General features: G+C 50.7%; 1 long non-coding RNA gene across 1 annotated transcript in view; it reads left to right on the forward strand.

The window, feature by feature from the left end:
- Window positions 1-601: 601 nt before the first annotated feature.
- Window positions 602-8,096, forward strand: part of LOC103742825 — a 17,187-nt gene continuing 9,692 nt past the window's right edge. The window contains exons 1-3 of the long non-coding RNA XR_607638.2: window positions 602-718; window positions 4,990-5,097; window positions 6,497-6,584. This is a non-coding gene — a long non-coding RNA (uncharacterized LOC103742825). The remainder of the gene's footprint in view (window positions 719-4,989; window positions 5,098-6,496; window positions 6,585-8,096) is intronic.

Below are 8,096 nucleotides of genomic sequence, written 5' to 3' on the forward strand. Positions count from 1 at the left end.
GGGTGGGGAAAATGTCACAGAGTTCCACCTAGAGAACAAGAGCCACAAGCAATCAGTGGATGCTGAGGAGGGAGAACCAGTTTCCTCCAGGGACGACCTCCCCGAGAGGTTATGTAATCCCAAATGGACAGCCCTAAACACAGGCACACACGGGCATCACTAAATGGACTCAGTGCGTAATGTGTGTGTATATTTATAAATGTATGTATGTATGTATATGTAACTACAATATCAAAGAAGAGGCTGTATGTCTGTCTGTATGTATATGTAAATGTATGTAAATGTATGTATGTGTATGTAACTATGATAAAGAAGAGGCTGTATGTATGTATGCATATGTAAATGTATGTATGTGTATGTAACTATGATAAGGAAGGGGACAAGAAATTAAGAAGGGACATGGGAGGAGTTGGTGGGGGACTGGGAGAGAGAAATAGTACAGCAGTGCAAAGACAATTCTAAAACATTTTTGTTTTAAATTTAAAGAATTTACCGAGTTCTTGCTAGGAGCCGGGAGGGGCCCTGTGAGTGAGACACACGTGGGGATGAGTACGTGAGGGGGCGGTGGGGGTGCAGTAGAGAAGTGCACAGAGAAGAAAATGGTTCCCAAGGCACTGGGAGACCCAGTATCAGGCTGGTGTGAAATGGCCAGGGCTGTGGATGGTGGTGTGGCCAAGGAGGGGGACTGAGTGGACAGCTTTACACATCTCAGCAGAAGGTAAGGATGGGCCAGGAAATCAGCTGGGACATCTCGAAGGGTAGCTATCGGTGCAGTGGGGACAGCTGGTGCACACGTCAGTGGGCTGTGTAAGGACATGGGCACAGTGGCAACTTCGGAAGGCAGTTCGTTGGGGATTGTGTTTCTAGATGCACTGTGTACCTGCACTGGGGGACTGTGTCTGGGGGTGGGAGAACGGCTGGGCAGCATCATCCCGACTGTTGGGGCAAGTCAACAGAACAGCAAGAATTTGGACTGACTGATAGGCAGGGGCTACACCAGCCACTGGCAGTAGAGAGAGAAGTCCAGGCTTCTGCCTGAGCATCTGAGAGGTGGACACGTTGAGAGCTAGACACGTTGAGAGGACAGGCTAAGCGGCCATCAAGAGGCGTGTTTGATACGTGGGCCTGGAACACACGTGAAGAAGCTAAGGCTGAGGTCTGACACGCAGACAAGCAGTTGAGCCTGGCGTACCACGGCGCACACGGGCCTGAAGAGAAGTTCATGGGGGCTGGAGGTGCAGCTCGGTTGGTAGCGTGCCTGTCTGGCCTACCCAACCCAGACGGGCTTCACCTGTGGGTTAGATTCCCGGGGATCTCACTAGGTGGTGGCCAGCTCCCGCTGCCAAAGGCCGTAGGCTTCCCAGAGGAGACAGGCATGGAGGCTCTGTAGTCCTCTAGGTGAGGAAGGGAACCTCACTAATGAGGAAAGTCGAGAAGTGGGGCCAGAGTGCCTCAGCTGGAGGTGGGGTGCGTGGAGCTTGAGGGGACGATGGGTGGAGGACCTTCCTGAGAAGAAATCAGAGTCCATGTTATTAGCATTGCTTGGTAACGACTTCTCATGGTGATCAGATTTTTTTTTTTTTTTTTTTGTTGGTGTTTTTGGGGGGGGGTTATCTGTTTGTTTTCAACTCACTATAGACCAGGCTGGCCTTGAACTCACAGAGATCTGCCTGCCTCTGCTTCCCAAGTGCTGGGATCAAAGGCATGTGCCACCACACCTGGCCAGATTATTATTAATTTTTTTGAGACAAAACTTCACATAGACCAAGCAGGGCTCAAACTCACGCTGTAGCCAAGGATAACCTTTAACTTCTGACCTTCCTGCCTCTGCCTCCTGAGTGCTGGGATTATACGTCACCACACTCAATGTATTCAGTACTAGGGGGTTGAACCCAGAGCTTCCTGAATTCTAGGAGACCGCTTTACAACTGAGCCATATCCCAGCCCTAAGACCAGTTTTTAAAAGTAAAGGAACAACTTACCTGGTATGGTGGCGCATGCCTTTGATCCCAGCACTAGGGAGGCAGAGGCAGGCAGACCTCTGTGAGTTCAAGGCCAGACTGGTCTACATAGTGAGTTCCAGGCCAGCTGGGGCTACAGAGAGGCCCTGCCTCAAAAAGACCAAAATGGGGCCTGGAGAGATGGCCCAGCAGTTAAGAGCACTGACTGCTCTTTCAGAGGACCCTGGTTCAATTCCCAGCACCCACATGGTGGCTACAAACCGTCCTTAACTCCAGTTCCAGGGGAATCCAACACCCTCTTCTGACCTCCATGGCATTGCATGACACAGGTGTGCTCACATACATGCAGGCAATACACTCATACACAAAATAAAAATAAATAATTTTTTAAAAAGACCTAAATAAATAAATAAATAAATAATGTAAAGGAACGGAATCAGAGCCACCTTTGAGAAAGAAAGCTGTCACTCAGGCCCAGAAGCCAGAGCGACTCAGAGATGGTGCCTCCAGCATGTTTACTCAGCAACGTTCAAGCGGAAGGGACTGGCGAGGGGCAGTGATAAGTCTTCCGAGAACCAAAGGCCCGGTGCCCAGCAGCCTGAAGAGCTCGTAGCTGGGGAGGGGCGGGCAGAGGAGAAGCCGAGGGATCTGTGAGCTGGCAGCACCTTTGGGTCAGATGGACGGCTCAAGGCAGGGTCGGTGCTCCATGTGGAGTGTCCCCTTGAGGCTGTGAGTGTGGCCTTAATTGGGGAAATATAGTGAAGTCTCAAGGTGAGATCAATGTGGATCATCGAGGTAGCCTTAGAATCTAACACCAGATCCTGAGAGGAGACCCACAGAGGAGAGACTTGGAGAGGAGAGGCCACGTGGAGACGTGGTAGAGGTTGGACTGATGTGTATCTTGGGTCCCCAGGGGCTGTGGGAACAGGAAGGCCCTTCCCTGGGAACTCTGGAGGGAGCCATTCACGTTGCACCTCCATTCAGACTCTGGTTTGGTTTCTAGAACATAGACCAATCTCTGCAGTGGGAGGTCACACAGCGGGTGGTGTCCTCACAGCAACCCAAGGACACTTCAGGGGAGTTGAGAGATGTGTCCCGAATGCTCAGAACATGGATCTGGAGGCCCATGGTACCGTCCTAGACTTTCCACAGTCTGAGCTCTCTGTCAGAAGACCACTGTGATTCTTATCTGTCTCCACCACACCATCTGGTCATTGGTTTTGGTTCCTCTGTTCCTTGGCTGCACACCACCTCTGCTGGAACTATGGGTAGGATTAGGATACATCAACTCAGAGGAGGAGGCCCCACCCACTAGGGGTACAGGGGCTGGGCTACCAGTATGGGAGGTACCATTGGCTTGAGAACCCATCTCTTGCTCTCTGCCCGGGATAAAGCCTGCATGAGGACAGGAGCCTGGGTCGGCCCATGATCAGTGCAGGGCACCTGCCACCAACCGTCAGCCATGTCATAACCAAAGTAGTAATTTCCCATGGGAAATATCCTAGCTAGCAGTGCAGTAAATAATTTGCTACTTGGAAACTTTTGGAAGATTTATTTGGTTAAATAACCACTGACTCTAGTTCTTACTTAACATACATATTTGCAGAAATTCTGTGAAGCTTCCAAATTAGACAGACAGAGAAAAGAAGTTCACAGCTCACCTGCTACCTCCCCGTTCCCCACATCCAATTAACGGCACGTCCCCACCAAGCCCCAGTGAGAGTCTCGAGACAGACCTGAGATTAATTTTTCATGGAGCATTGGACTGTAAATGATTTTTCTATTTACTTGTGTAACTCGTACATAAAAGATGATGGTATTTAATCAAATACAGACCAACTGCAAATTACGCTAGATAAACAGTGTGAAGAAATTCAATATGCTATTGACTGTACACACATACGTGTAGATATATTATTGATATATATTTAAGAGTAGCAATCTAATTCAGATTGTTAACCCTTTGCAGAATAGTTGTATACTGGCTTGGGGCTTAGAGAAATTTGAACGCTATAATCCTGTTAAAATCAGGAGTATGTGGGAAAGGTATTTGTTGTTTAATCACATCCCTACTCATTTTAGCACCTCTGAATTTCTGAAAAGTCTCCCGAGCCTCTTGAAAGAAAGAGCCGCACTTATTTTAATCATTGCCCCCAAAGTCTCCAACGCAAGGGTTCTCCATTAAGAGACAGCCCCCCACATCAACCGGGCACTAGGCAGCAGGACACCCAGAGCACATTTCATCCACCCATCCACCCATTCACCCATACACCCATCGATTCACTCATCCATCCATGCATCTTCCCATCCATCAACACACCCCTCTACCTACTTACCCATCCACCCACACACCCATCCACCCATCCACCCACTCATCTATCCATCCACCTATCCACCCACCCACCCATCCATCCATCCATGGGTGGATGAATGAATGTGGGAGGCTTCAGAGGGTATCAAGGATTCATAGTTTAATTTCAGAAAAACCATGCTATCTTTTAGCAAATATGCATTAAATAATGTATGAAATGTGCTCGTGCTGAACAATTATCTGTTGTTTATCTGAAATGAAAGTCTAAGTTTCCTGCAATTTTGCTTGCTGAGCCTGGGGACTCTCCCAGCAGGACAGGAGGAAGAGGGAAAGGCTTCCTCTTTCCCCTCAGACCCTATGGGAAGTTCTGAGGCAGTTTGAAGACTGTGGGCAGACAGCTTTACTCCATGGTCTGTGTGCTGGCTCTGGGTCTGGGAGACTGAGAAGGTGGCCCAAGTGGCAGGGCCCAGGGCAGGTACTTTCGGGCCCCCAGGGCCACTGCTCGGCTGCTCCTATTTTGAGGCTCTTTTCCATGTCCTGTTAGGTCCCCAGAACCATTAGCTAATCCCCAGGACTCTGTGGGTGGAAGGGGAACCCTTGTCCAGGGCTTCTGATAGCAATTCCTGGCACCTTGGTATGAAAGAATTGAGTAACCGTTCCAAAACAAACAAGAAGACATTCATTGACCATGTGTGCACCTGTGTTTGTGGGTTTTAGGCTCCTCTGGAAACCACCAGTTAAAAGTTTGGGTAAGTCACCAGCCCCACCTCAAGATACAGCTGGACACTTGGTGTTGGAGGCAGCCAGGCTGCAGCAGCGTGTGAGGTAGGACCCTGGTCAGGCACACAGCCACACTTTGAGGGCCCTTGACAATCCCGTACAGGAACAGAGGAAAGAACGAGCCCCTTCTGCCAGCTTTCCCAGCCGGCCACATCTGCAACAGTAACGGGCTAGTTCTAAGGCCACAAGACCCCATAGACCCTTGACTTATAAGCCCCTTGCCTGATGCCCCCCCCCCCCAATTTGGTAAATGTCACCAGAAACTGTGCACTAGGAACTGTGCTAAGAAGTACTTGCTGCACCCTGGACCCTGGAACAATCCGGAAAAGCCTGGAATAGCTCAGCTCCAAGGGTCAGAGGTCCCCCTAAGGAGGGACGTCTAAACATATCCTGAAAATAAAAACTTACCAAGTGTTCTAGTTTGTTCTTCATTGCTGTGACAAAATACTCTGACCAATACCAACTTGGGGAGGAAAGGGTTTATTCAGCTTACATATCCTGGGTCACAGTTCATCAGGGACCCAAGGTAGGAACTCAGGGCAGGAACCCAGAGGCAGGAGCTGGAGCACAGGCCATGGAGGAACGCTGCTGCCCTGCTCCCGTGGCCCCTGCTCAGCCTGCTTTCTTATCCAACACAGGCCCACCTGCCCAGGGGTGGCACCACCCACAATGGGCTGGGCCCTCCCACATCACTCATCAAGAAGATGCCCCACAGACATGGCCACAGGCCAGGCCAATGGAGGCAATTCCTCAATTGAGGCTCCCTCAACCCAGGTGTGTCAAGTTGACAGTAAAGCTATCCAGCACACAGAGGAAGAGACAGAAGCACAGTGCCACAGAGCAGCCAGTGGAGGCTGGACAGGGAGTGGTCAAGGATGGCCTTCCTGCTGATGGCCCTGGTGTGGCATGAAAGACAGGGTTGATGGGAGCTGTTCTCAACCCTGGGGTCCAGTCTCTGCATGACCCCCCAGGGACCCACCCAGAAATTAAGAGCCCTGACCTTGCCCCAGCCCGATACCTGAGGATCACCTGGGGAGTTGGAGAAAGCCCAGCTCCTGAAAGATTCTACAGTGAAGTCAAGGTGGGAACCTTAGGGGTCCAAGAGGAACTGACATAGGGCCAGATACTCAGCCCAGCCTGGCCCTTCTTCCTTGGGCCAAACACAGATGGCATGCTCCACCCACCTTCCCAGGAAAGTTCTCCCATTCCCCGCATCTCTGCTTCCCCTTGGCCATGGGCCACAAGCCAGGGGCAGGCAAGGTGACTCTCACTCCAGGCCAGGCAGGAATAGTTTGGGTCCCCATGATGCCTCCCCTCTAGCTTCCAATGATGGCTGCTCAGCTGTCCCCAGCACTTAAGCTGAAGGCAGCTGTCGCTCCCAGCAAGCATTCAACTCCACTCTCCTAGTTCCGGGACTTAATGGTCTTTCTTTGCTGAGTTGTAGGTAATGGGAAGTGAACTTGACATCGGAGATCAGCTTGCCTGAATAGAGGAAATCAGACCCAGAGCCTCGCCAGGGTTCAGCTCCGCAGGTGTGGATCCTCCCCACTTCCCCTCACCCGCCGTCAAGGTGGGGCTGAGTACCAGAAAAACTCTCCCAAAATAGACTTAATAACAGATGCTGTGGGCAATTATTATTTTTCTTTGGAATGCTAAAATTTCCTCCTCACCCGGATATTTTTTGCTTGGCTGAAAATATCCTCCATCAAGCACAAGGACTTGGAGTTATAGTGGAGCCAGCCCCGCAGGGGTGCCTGGTCGGGTCTGGATGGAGTGTGTGATGAAGGTGGGTGTCTAGGGGTGGCTGGATGTGTGCTTGAGGATGAGGCCACAGGATGAGTGACCCAGGGCAGGGTGTAGCCTAGCCTCCCTCCCCTCCGCAGCCCAAGGGTGAGCAAGAGTTGAGGGGAGCATGGAGTGGCAGAGGAAAGGCCCCCAGCTCTGGAGCAACTGCCCAGACAGGAAGAGAAAAGGCGATTCACCTTTGACAAAGCCGAGAGGCACAAATGTGACTCCTTGTTTTGTGGGTTAGATATTGTCCTGACTCCCCACTCCTCCAAGTTTGTTAAAGCCCTTAACCCCCAGGACCTTATTTGGAGATGAGGCCTTTATAGATGTCATTAGTTAAGATAGGGTTGATGAGTACGGTGGCCCCAGCCCAGTGTGACTGCTGTTCTGATGGAAGGAGACACAAAGACACGGGGAGAGGGTGGCCCAGTGGTGATGGAGGCAGTGGAGCGATGTCCTTACAAAGTTCAAAGTCAACCGCCCCATGAGAGTAGAGCAAAGCCTGGGTCACAGCTGAAGGACCAGAGTCCACTGAGCTGTGAGGACGTGTTTCTGTTGTCCTAGTTGTGGGGTACTTCATTGGTCAACCCAGGACTGACATACTTGACCTTCTTTTCTGAGAAGCTAGACTTTGGGGGAGCAGGTGATTCCCCACCCCCAAATCTTGGGGTTATTTTTATAAACTGTGTGGTGTTATGTGGTGTATGTGGTTGTTAGTGTGGGTGTATGCATGTGTGTGAGTGTGGAGGCCAGAGTGTAATTTCCTCAAAAACACAAAACACAAAGGCTCTCCTGTCTCCCCTTCCTCCCCCATGACTGTGGTTGGGGAAGCAGGTGCGTTTAGGAGATTTGGGAGGTGGGCTTGAGTTCCAATCCTGTTATTGTTGCTTCTAACAACAGATCCTCAGAAAGAAATCGGCCCCCATTCTCAGCTGGGATGGCAGAGTACCTGAACCCTGTCCCTTCAGTGACCATAAGGACATGGTTACAGGATACATGTTAAACATTTACCTGGTGTGGCTCATTAAGCATCTCAGGGCTCACAATGAGCACAATCCCCTGGAGTTCATATCTAAACATCAGAATTCCATGCTGCTGGCCCAGTGGCCCGATTATCCTTCCTTGGGTACACTTAAATCTAAGCACACAGCTGACAGAGCACATGTTCTCCTGAGGAACTCTTCAGCTTTCAGCCTTGACGAGACCTTCTTTTCAGAAGCAGATGAGGCCAGGTAAGACCCCTGGGTACAGCTAGT

The sequence above is a fragment of the Nannospalax galili genome, unplaced genomic scaffold, assembly GCF_000622305.1.
Source record: "Nannospalax galili isolate Female #2095 unplaced genomic scaffold, S.galili_v1.0 scaffold300, whole genome shotgun sequence".
Classification (NCBI taxonomy): domain Eukaryota; kingdom Metazoa; phylum Chordata; class Mammalia; order Rodentia; family Spalacidae; genus Nannospalax; species Nannospalax galili.